The following is a 12,571-nucleotide window of genomic DNA, read 5'->3' as shown; positions in this document are numbered from 1 at the left end:
GGAACCTGGTGATTGAAAAGAGAGTTGACATACGAAGCCAAACAAATTGTTGAGCAATCATGGATCCCAAGCTTGGAATAGTGGAGAGGAAGTGTTAGGGAGATACTCACTGCAAACTCTAGTGTACTTCTGCTTTCAGGTATATATTTTGCAGTAGTTTATGGATACGTGTGAACATAAGCTCTCTCTCACAGAAACTGGTGTATATCTAGGTTATGGGACTTTGTTAGAAAGTGAACCACCTGAGATGAAATTAGAGTGTACTATAAAAGGAAAGGTCTCACCCGAGTAATGAAGCTGAAGGGTTGTCATTCCACACGTGAAGTCTCTGGACACAGTCTGAGGTGAAGCATGTTGAGGTGGCAATCGTTGCATTGGTTAGGTTGTGATCGGCGGATGCAATATTATTTAGTATGGATTGGGAGACGCATACGGGAAAGTGGGCCCTATCCAAGGGTTCCAGGACTGGGGGAAGTAGGGGCTCTATAGTGGAGATGTGAGGTTCCTGCTGTCTTAGGGTTCAAAAAGACAATCGATAGTTAATGTTATCATCACATTATTTGGTAATTGGGTTAACTTTGAAAAGTCCTTTTGTTATGGTTTGCTGTACAGTATCCAGTATCTTGTATATAGCTGTGCTATTGGATGCTTCTAATCTACTTGGTCTAGGCTTTTGAGAGAGTCTGCATATCAAATACACAGCCTATATATTAAAAAGATTCAGTTTGTGTTTTGAGAAACTTTGAGACATACAACTGATTTTCCCCCTCATATTAATTAACTACTGATTTATATGTCTACATTTTGCTAGGAGTGTACATAAATACCATTCCCACCACCAAAAGACTGTGACCCATCCCTCCCACCCACTCCCACCCCCCACTGACCCAGGAAGCTGCATGTCTACCCCTCACCACAGGGTTTTTACTTTGGTGCCCTACTTACAATTTGGTCAGGTCCTGCTTTTAGTTTCCCTTTCAGATCTTCTTACTCAACTTCTGTTGATGAGTGGGATCATCCCCTACTCATCTTTATCTTTCTGAATTAGTTCACTTAACATAATTCCTTCTAGCTCTGTCCAAGATGGGTCAGAGAAGGTGGGTTCATTGTTCTTGATAGCTGCATAGTATTCCATTGTGTATATATACCACAGCTTTCTCAGCCACTCATCTGTTGTTGGGCACCTGGGTTGCTTCCAGGTTTTAGCTATTATGAATATGTGCTGCTATGAACATAGGAGTACACACCTCTTTTTGGTTGGGTGTTATGGAGTCCTTGGGGTATAACCCCAGGAGAGGAATTACTGGATCATATGGAAGGTCCATGTCTAGCCTTCTGAGAGTTTTCCAGACTGCTCTCCACAGAGTCTGTGCCAATTTACATTCCCACCAGCAATGTAAAAGGGATCCTCTGTCCCCACATCCTCTCCAGCATTTGTTGCTGTTGTCCTTTTTGATGTATGCCATTCTTACAGGAGTGAGGTGGTATCTTAGTGTTGTCTTAATTTGCATTTCTCTGACAATCAGTGACCTAGAGCAGTTTTTCCTATGTTTGTTAGCTTTTTGGATCTCCTCTGAGGTGAATGTTTTGTTCATATCCCCTGCCCATTTTTGGATGGGGTCATTTGCTTTTTTGGTGCTAAGTTTGCTGAGGTCTTTATATATTTTGGTGATTAGTTTCTTGTCTGATGTAAGGCATGTGAAGATCTTCTCCCATTCTGTGAGGGGTCTCTCTGTTTGTTTAATAGTTTCTTTGGATGTGCAGAAGCTTTTCAATTTGATGTAGACCCATTGGTTTGTTTCTGCTTTAGTCTTCCTTGCAATTGGGTTTGATTCATCAAAGATGTCCTTGAGGTGTAGGTGGGAAAGTGTTTTACCAATGTTTTCCTCTAAGTATTTGATTGTTTCTGGTCTGACATCTAGGTTTTTGATCCATTTGGAGTTGATTTTTGTTTCTGGTGAGAGAAAGTGGTTCAATTTCATTCTTCTGCATGTTACAACCCAGTTTTCCCAGCAACATTTATTGAAGAGAGCCTCCTTTTCCATTTAATCCTTTGGGCCCCCTTATCAAAGATTAGATGCCCATAGGTGTTGGGATTTCTTTCTGGGCTTTCAATTCTGTTCCACTCGTCTGTGTGCCTATTTTTGTTCCAGTACCATGGTGTTTTGATGATGATGGCTTTATAATATAGTTTAAGGTCTGGGAGTGTGATGCCTCCATTTCTGTTTCTTTTCCTCAAGATGGTTTTGGCAATTCTAGGTGTTTTCAGGTTCCAGATAAATGAATGTAGTGTTTGTTCTATTCTCTTAAAGAAGCTTGGTGGACCTTTGATGGGTATTGCATTAAATTTGTATATGGTTCTGGGGAGAATATTCATTTTGATGATATTCTTCCAATCCATGAGCATGGGATATCTTTCTATTTCTTGGTATCAGTTTCTATTTCCTTGAGTAGTTTTTCAGCATACAAGTCTTTCACTTCTTTGGTCAATTTTATTCCTAGGTATTTGATTGATTTTGCTGAAACAGTAAATGGGAGTGATTTCTGGATGTCTTCTTCTTCAGATTTAGTGTTTGCATAAAGAAATGCCACTGATTTTTGTACATTGATTTTGTAGCTTGATACCTTGCTATATTGCCTAATAACTTCCAGTAATTTTCTACTGGATTCTTTAGGTCTTTCTATGTATACTATCATATCATCTGCAAATAGTGAGAGCTTGATTTCTTCCCTTCCAATCTGTATTCCTTTGATTTCTTTCTCTTGCCTGATTGCTATGGCAAGAACTTCCAATACTATGTTGAAGAGTAATGGTGACTGTGGACAGCCCTGTCTAGTCCCCGATCTGAGGGGGAATGCTTTCAGTTTCTGTCCATTGAGTATGATGTTGGATGTAGGTTTGCTATATATAGACTCCACTATCTTGAGGAATTTCCCATCTATTCCCATTTTTTGTAGAGTTTTGAGCATGAACGGGTGTTGGATTTTGTCAAAGGCTTTCTCTGCATCTATTGAGATAATCGTGGTTTTTGGCTTTGCTTTTATTGATGTGGTGAATGACATTGATTGACTTATGGATGTTGAACCAGCCTTGCATTCCTGGGATGAATCCCACTTGGTCATGATGAACAATCTTTTTGATATGTTGCTGTATCCAGTTGGCCAAGATCTTGTTTAATATTTTGGCATCTATGTTCATCAGAGATATTGGTCTGTAGTTTTCCTTTTTTGTTCTGTCCCTATCAGCTTTTGGTATCAGGGTGATGTTGGCTTCATAGAAGGTGGAAGGGAGTATTCCTGTTTCTTCAATCTTATGGACTAGCTTAAGAAGTATGGGTATTAACTGTTTCCTGAAAGTTTTGTAGAATTCGTTTGTGAAGCCATCTGGTCCAGGACTTTTGTTGTTGGGGAGATTCTTAATAACGGTTTCAATTTCTTTGTCTGTGATTCGTGCATTTAGATTTTGTAGTTCTTCTTGGTTCAGTTTTGGAAGTGCATAGGTTTCTAGGAATTGTTCCATTTCTTCCAGATTCTCTAGCTTGGTGGCATATAGTTCTTTATAGAAGTTTTGCAGGATTCTCTGGATTTCTGTGGTGTCAGTTGTGATATCTCCTGTATCGTTTACAATTCTATTAATTTGAGTCTTCTCTCTTTTTTGTTTGGTGAGTCTGGCTAGGGGTTTGTCAATTTTGTTTAATCTTTCAAAGAACCAACATTTGGCTTCATTGATCTTTTGTATGGTTCTTTTATTTTCGATGTTGTTTATTTCTGCTCTAACTTTAGTGATTTCTGTCCTTCTGGTTGCTTTAGGGTTCCTTTGTTCCTCTTCCTCTAAGTCCTTGAGGTGTGCAGTAAGGTCGGTCGTTCATTTGAGCTTCTTCTTGGTGTTTAATATGTGATTGTATGGCTATAAGTTTCCCTCTCAGTACTGCTTTAGCTGTGTCCCAAATATTTTGATAGGTTGTGTCTTCATTTTCATTAGTTTCCAGGAACATTTGAATTTCCTGCTTGAGTGAGTCTCTGACTCAGTGGTTCTTAAGGAGCATGTTATTTAGTTTCCAAATTCTGTGTCTTTTAATAATTTTCTGTTTGTTGTTAAATCAGAGTGTTCTAATGCCACTTTATATTTATATTGTTGCTATTTTTATTTATGCAGAAACATTTAATAGCATGTTGAAAATATCATGACCTTTTACCTTTGCATAATCCAGGATTAATTCCTTAAGGGTAAGGTCATTCTTTGCTGTAATCCTGAAACTTAGTCCTGACACAATGCTGTATCTAATACATAGCTTCTACTCAAATTTGTGCCATTGCTCTCCTATGTAGCAATTTGTTTTCCCCCACAGGCAAGGATCAATACAAGTTCATGAGATACCTTCAGTTGTCATCATTTGTAGTTTCCTTGAATCCAGAACCATTTACCATTCTCTCCTTGTCTTCATGATGCAACTGCCTTTTGAAGCGTACACATCAGCCCTGCTGTAGACAGCTTCTTGATTTGAGATTATCTGAGTGTTAGCTTGTGAGTTTTCATCAGGAATCCTACATACCTTTGATGCTGTGTGTTTTCCACTATCTCACCAGGAAGCAAACAATGTCTCTGTTGGCAGTTGATGATTTAGTACTGGAAACCTTACCTAGTTAAGGAGGTGTCTGCTGGATCTGCCCACTGTCAAAGTTTCTCTTTGTTCTTTAGTGTTGAATAGCTAATCTGCTGGGAGATATCTTGGTACTCAAGCATTGATAAGTTTGACTTGGACCTGTGATTACATTAATGGTTACAGAAACAGAAACTATCATTCTGTGTGTATTAGTCACTGTCTTATTTTAAAGAAAACATCATATTATATTCATTCATTTATTCATTCATTCATTCAATTAACTGATTCACTCTTTCATCCCTCTACTCATCTATGTTCTTAGTCTCAGTACAGATTCATGGTTTCTTTTGAATTCCTGCCTTGCTGTCTATTATACTCACTGTTTCTTCTCCTTCTCCTCCTCCCCCTCCTCCGCCTCCTCTTCCTCCTCCTCCTCTTCCTCCTCCTCCTCTTCCTCCTCCTTCTTCAATAAGGCCATAGGATAATAGGGGCACTATTCCACACAATTATCACCACTAGAGTTCTGTACCCCACCCCCTCCATTGGAAGCTTTCCTGTTCTTTATCACTCTGGGGAATAAATGGACCCAGGATCACTATAGAGGTGCAGAAGGTGGAAGGTCTGGTTTCTATAATTGCTTCTCTGCTGGACATGGGCATTGGCAGGTCAATCCATACCCTCAACTTGTTTCTATCTTTCCCTAGTGAGTCAGGGCTCCAGAGAGGTAGGGATTCTAGGAACCATCGGTGAGGTCATCTGCCCAAGGAAATCAGGTTGGGGTCATGGTAGAAACTTGGTGGCTGAAAAAGCATTAAGATATAAAGCAGAAAAAACTGTTTAATAATTAGGAATCTAAAAATAAGAGTATAGCAGATGAGATTTGGAGTGTTCCTAGCTTATGAGCACAGAATACAAGCTCAGGCCTACAGGGATGTAGAGGTTACACAGGCCCCTGTGCTGAATATGGGCCCCAGATCAGATTGATGGGGTTTACAGTTAATGGTATTTAAATACTTTTCCCATATTTTGGAGCTACTCTCTGCCCTGATCCAGTTTTCTAGTCCTATTTCCAACTCTGACACCTTCTCCTCAGATGATACCTTTAGCCCATCTACATGCTAGCTGTCTGGCTCAGGCAAGCATTAGTAAAATTATGGGCCCCTTGGAATGTACCTAAAATAGACCTATTAGCCTTTAGCAGTAGTATTCTTCACACCATCTAGAATCCTACGAAAAATCTTCCAGAAAGAATTTGCATGAGATGCTCAAGGGTAAATAATAAAGCTTCTGAAAGGAAAACTCAGTGATATCTTTATGGTGGGGTCAGGTGAGGAATTTAAAAATATTATTGTTATTTATTTATTTGATAGGATAGAGAACAATTGAGAGGAGATAGAGAGGGAGAGACAAAGGGAGACGCCCACAGCACTGTTTCACCTCACTTCCCCGCTGCCGGTGGAGGCCAGAAACTTGAACCTGGGTTCCTGTGCCTTGTGACTTGTTCTCTCAACCAGGTGCCCCACCACCTGACCCCTGGACAAAGGTTTTCTTTGTTTTAATAATAATAAATAATGATCATAACAGTACAAAGTAATAATACAATGAACTCTATAAAATGAATAAATATTTTCAGAAAAATATCACTGAATTCATGGAAAAGTAAGTCACACAAGAGGAGAAGATATTCACACACCCATTTTCATCTGGAACATGGGAAGGATGCTGACAAATCAATACAAATGATTATCCCTGCCCTTCTTGCCCCCGGAAATAGAAGACTTGAATGGATAATCCTTTAAAACATGGTGTAAACAAATGGGCCATAAACCTGGGGTAAGTGCTCCACCTCAGTAAGCATTAGAAAAATGAAAATGAAAATTGAAATGAGACGCCATCAGGAACCTGTCAGATTGGCTAAAACACAGTGAAGCAACAGGAACCAACCTCAGGACTGTCAGTGTGGAAGGTGGAAGAACCAAAACTCTCACAGTTCCTCAGTCAAAAAGGGAAACTTCAGTCTTTCAGAAACATCCTTAGGTAAAAATTATTACAACTGAACCTATAGGACCCCTATGACTCCCCACATTTGAGTTCTAAGGACATACCTAACTACAGAAATGAGTAATCTATGCTTAAGAAGACAAGAATGTCTACAAAGCATTAAAAAAAAAATAGCCAGAATCAGTGAAGGAGACAGTATAATGATTCTGCGAAAAGATTTTCCTACCTGAGAACCTTGAAGTCCCAGGTTCAATCTCTAGTACCACCATAAGCCAGAGGTGAGCCCTGGTAAATAAACAAATAAATAAATATCCCTACAAGAATAAATGGACAAATCAGCCTGATCTATTGTTATGATAAATTGCTCCCACCAATAAAAATAAACTATTGCTATATAGTGAAATTAACCAATCTTTCATTTGAATATTGAGTCAAAGAAGAGTAGATGGTGTGTGAAGTTTAAAAACAAACAAAACAGACCTGTGGCAATAACAATCAGTATACTAATTCTTTTTTTGAGGCAGCAGCCTGAATAGGAAGCTGGGGTGGAGATGCAGAGCTAGAGTTATTCCTTTCTTGGAGAGCATGTGGATACACTTTCTTCCTAAACGTTCATTTGAATGAACGACTGTGAGCTTTACTTTTGTTGTAAGCTCATAGAATTTCACAAAATTAAAAAAAAAAAAAAAACCAAATCAAAGTCTGCTTTGTACCTCTCCAGATGTCATTAAAATTTTGAGATGAAGAGGAAGAAGGATGAAGGGTGAAGATGCCATTTTTACCTTTTACTTGATTTTAATTCAGTTCATTTTATTTTCCAGGTAGAAACAGAGAGGCTAAAAGAGGGAGTGAAAAGGACCACAACACCAAAGTCTCCTTTGATATGGTGGGGGTTAGGTCTGAACCTGGGTTGTGCTCATGGCAAAGCAGCATAAGACCCAAAGGAGTTATTTTACCCAGCCGCCATCTTTGTTAGAATTCATCTAGCGCCAGTATCTGTGCTTAGTCTGTTCCTGATATCATTCTGCTTTCATTCCAGGGCAGCTGTGACCTCTCCCCTCCCACTTATGAGAATTGAGACCTGGGGATGTAAAATTACTTGCCTAGATTATTCATGTGATTAGTAAGGCACAGCCCCAGAATGACCTTGGGTTTTTAACATACAGAGAGGAGGATGGCCCAGTATTTCTTGGATCTGATACTATTTTGCTCGGAGAAGAGGAGAGAGACAGATTTTAGGTATGACATGTGGAATTATTTCTGCAAGCTCTCAACCTCAAATTTGCTGGAGAATTGGATTTAATGGAATGTTTGTATAAATAAAGGGGCTGATAGCTCTGGGTTCACCTGGAGGGGCACACACTTTACCATGATTGTCACCTGGGTTCAAGTCGAGTGCCATCACCTGGGAGTACCATCTCTCTCTCTTTCACACACACACACTCTTTCTCAAAAAAAAAAAGGAAAGAAAAAGAAAGAAAGAAAGAAAGAAAGGAAGGAAGAAAGAAAGGAAAGAAAGAAAGAGAAAGGAAGGGTAGAAGGAAGGAAGGAAGGAAGCTAGGAAGGAAGGAAGAAATAAAGGAGTCTGCTGGCACCAGTCCCAGAGCGCCAGTGAAAACCCTGGTAGTAAAATAAATAAATAATCTTTTTTTAACTGCTATTTAATAAAAATGCCCCAAGCCCATTTGCAAAATAAACGAACAAAAAAATCCTACTGCTAATGCTTTTTTGTGTGTGTGTGTACATCATCTTTTTTCAGAGATCCCTGACAAACCTCAGTTTTAGAAATAATAGCGAGTAGAGAAATACATCAAAATTATTATTTTTTTTTCCTTTCACAATTTGGACTACTCCATGGGCAACTTTCCAAAGATCTCTTGTAATGTATTTCTGTCTGCTACTAGTGGGTATTAAGTCTTTCGAATTGATCTCTGATCACTTCCATCCTTTTAGTTTCTGTATGGAGAAAAATGACTTATCAGAGATTTTTAGCCTCCTTTGAGACTCAGAAGCCATCATTATATTAATTTTTCTTTCTTTCCTTTTGACAAGCCCTGGCAGGGACAAAGACTTCCTCCCAGCTCAGCACAGCACCCTTCAGTCTTCCTCACGGTCCTCTATGACTGTACTCAGAAGTATGACCACAGCAGACATCCTAGATTACCAAAAAATACAGGGTTTTGTCTAAATAATGATAGGAAAATGAAAAACAAACACTTTCCCAGTGTAAACGTCTATATTACAATTATTTAAAAAATTTATTCATTTTTGTTTTGACAGGACAAAGAGAAATTGAGAGATAAGGAGGGAGATAGAGACAGAGATAGATGGCAGATAGATCTGTAGCACTGATTCACTGCTTTTTTTTATTAGTGATTTAATAATGATTAACAAGTTTGTAAGATAACAGGAGTACAATGTCACATAGTTCCCACCACCAAGAGTTCTGTGTCCCATCCCTTTATTAGAAACTTTCCTATTCTGTCTCTCTCCGAGAGTATGGATCAAAATTCTTTATGGGATGCAGAAGGTGGAAGGTCTGGCATCTATAATTGCTTCTCTGCTGGACATGGGCAATGGCAGGTGGATCCATACCCCCAGCCTATTTCTATTTTTCCCTAGTGGGGCAGGGCTCTGGAGAGGTAAGGTTCTTGTACACGTTGGTGAGGTTGTCTGCTCAGGGAAGTCAGGATGGCATCATAGTAGCATCTGCAACTTGGTGGCTGAAAGACGGTAAGATATAAAGATATAAAGCAAATTGTTCAATAAACAGGAACCCAAAGATAGAAATAAAGCAAATGAAATGGGGGGGGCGGGGAATCTTCTTATGGAAAGAAGCTAAATTAAGAAGTCCATTTTGTGTATGTTCCATGTGGCCCATAACATTAGTAATTTTTCAACATACTCTGCCACTTGAGGAAGACTGTCCTGAAATGAGAGAAGCCTAGAATATTCCCAACTCTGACCGTGGACTGTGAGCTCAGACTGACAGGGACTCAGAGGTCACACAGGCTCTTGTGCTGAATATAAATAGACATGGGTCCTGGGTAAACTTGATGGGGTTAACAGCTAATGGTATTTATATACTTTCCTCATATTTGGGAGATACTGCGTGCCCTAATCCAGCTTTCTAGTCCTATTCTCAACTCTGACTTCATCTTCCCATACAATACTTTTAGTTTTCCCCAATGTTTCACTGCAGGTGGGGGCCAAGGGCTTGAACTCTGGTCTTTGCACATGGTGATGTGTGAGCTCAACCAGTTTTGCCACTGCCCAGACCCTCAAATAACTCACTGTCCCATTAATGTTGTCCCCTAATGTTGTCTCCAGACTGAGACCATATGTGGAGTTAGGGCTTAAACTTCATCTTCTGACCAACCTCTACTCCATTCCTACAAGGTGCTGTTATAACATGTTATGAGGTTTACATCAGGCTCAACCTGACGCTGTTGACTGGCTACGGAAGAAGGGCAAACGCTAGAAGAAGAAGAAGGTTCACATATCACAGTTTGAAGGTGGCTGGGTTCTCTCTGCCTGTGGGGCCTATTTCTTAGGTATAATTACCAATAGTCTCCCCTCCCCTTTAACTCTCAGACATATCCCATCTTGCTGATCTACAAGAATTAGCCCTCTATAATGTGTAAACAATCTGACTGTTATAACCTGTCTGCCTGTTCCTGGGCACAGGTTACCTTCCCGATGGGCACAGCTAGGGGGTAGGGCAGTAGTTCCCCCCCGCCAAAAAAAAATGTGCCCTGAGCCATCAGAGAAATTCAGGCATAGCAGCAGGACATGGTTTACAGTAGTGCATGGAGGCCTCTGTAGGAGGATTTTTTTAAAAAATCATCTTCTCTCAGTAATAACAATAATAAAACCACAGGCCAACCAAGTCTTACAAGATGTTCTTTATCTGCTCACACATCGCCAACCGAAACCAGCATCGTGTCCCATTATGAGTGTGGGCACAACACAGAAAGACATTCATTGTCTGCCCCGTGTGCTTCCCAGACCCTCTTAATGAAACTTTCAGGCTAGCTGCCTGCCCTGGCCTCAGTGTGATTGTGGTACCGGCATCACACGCTTTGTTTGGCCCTGACACTGCTCTGCGTTCGTGGAATTAATGAGCTGATCTCAACGTCTGTTAAAAACAAAGACAAGACAGAGGCTCTTTTCTTTCCCCTCACAGAATGTGCAGCATCTGCAAGTCTAGCTCCCTTGGAAGATGGTTCCTATCTAGTCTGTGGGGCAGCCTTGGAGGTCTGGCTGGCAATGACTTTGAATCAGTGGTAGGTTCAATAAAAAATACTCTATTGGTGACTTTCTTTTTAAAAATTTTCTTATCCTAAACTTTAAAAAAAAATTTTTAAATGCTTCTGGAGAAACAAAACTAAAAAAATAGCTAAGGACAATGTTAAAAGCATGCACTATAAACATATTGGCAAGTAATCTTTCCATTCCTCCCTTCTACTTTAAAAATTTTTTTTTTATTTATAAAATGGAAACACTGACAAGACGATAAGATAAGAGGGTACAATTCCACACAGTTCCCACCACCAGAACTCTGTATCCCATCCCCTTCTCTGGTAGCTTTCCTATTCTTTAACCCTCTGGGAATATGGGCCCAGGGTAATTATGGGGTGCAGAAAGTGGAAAGTCTGGCTTCTTTTTTTAATTTAAAAATTTTTATTAATGATTTAATTAACAAGATTGCAAAATAACAGGGGTGCAATTCCACACAATTCCCACCACTAGAGTCCTTTGTCCCATCCTCTTCATTGGAAGGTTCCCTGTTATTTACCCTCTGGGAATATGAACCTAACGTCCTTTTTAAAAAAATTATCTTTATTTTTTCTTATTGGATAGAGACAGACATTCAGAGGGAAGGGGGAGCTAGAAGGGGAGAGAGAAAGAGAGACCTCTGCAGAATTGCTTCATCACTCATGAAGCTTTCCCTCTCCAGATGGGGACAGGGGGCTCAAACCCAGGTTCTTGTCATTGTAACATGTGCACTCAACTAGGTGTGCCACCACCCAGCCCCTGGACCAAAATTCTTTGTGGTGTGCATAAGGTGGGTGATATGGTTTCTGTAATTACTTCTCTGATAGACATGGACATTGGCAGATCAAACTACAGGCCCTGCCTGTTTTCAAGTGTGGTAGGGCTCTGGGGAGGTGGGGTTCCAGGACACGTTGGTGAGGTCGTCTGCCTTGGAAAGTCAGGATGGTGTCATGGCAGTGTCTGCAACTTGATGGGTAAAAGGTTGAGGACAGAACATCTATTAGATCCATGTCTCCAAAGGACCCTGGTTTCTTCTTTTTTTTAAAAAAAAATTTATTTATTCCCTTTTGTTGCTCCTTTGTTGTAGTTATTATTGTTATTGATGTTGTCATTGTTAGATAGGACAGAGAGAAGTGGAGAGAGGAGGGGAAGACAAAGAGGGGGAGAGAAAGATAGACACCTGCAGACCTGTTTCACCACTTGTGAAGTGACTCCCCTGCAGGTGGGGAGCCTGGGGCTTGAACTGGGATCCTTATGCCGGTCCTTGTGCTTCACTCCATACGCGCTTAACCTGCTGAGCTACCGCCCGACTCCCCCTGGTTTCTTTTTTGTAAATATTTATTTGCTTATTTATTGGATAGAGACAAAGAGAAATTAAGATAGAAGGGGGGAGATAGAACTCTTTCTATCTAGACACACAAACACTTGCATCTCTGCTTTACATCTCATGAAGCTTCTTTCCTGCAGGTAGGGACAGGGGGCTTGAATATGGATCCTTGATCATGGTAACCGAGTACACTACCACCTAGCCCCATTATCCCTGATTTATGTCTGGAGGACCCAATGGAAGAGGCAGGACAGTGTCAGGAAACTAAGCCGACAGCAGCAAGGAGGAAGATAGAGGTGTGATGGGCAGGCAGAGGCTGGCTGGAGGCATGGAGCTGGGGGGTATGCAGGTGTGTTCTGGA

Source organism: Erinaceus europaeus, chromosome 15 (assembly GCF_950295315.1).
Source record: "Erinaceus europaeus chromosome 15, mEriEur2.1, whole genome shotgun sequence".
NCBI classification, from domain to species: Eukaryota; Metazoa; Chordata; class Mammalia; order Eulipotyphla; family Erinaceidae; genus Erinaceus; species Erinaceus europaeus.
The sequence above is the reverse complement of the archived record's forward strand: the minus strand, read 5'-3'. Positions refer to the sequence as shown.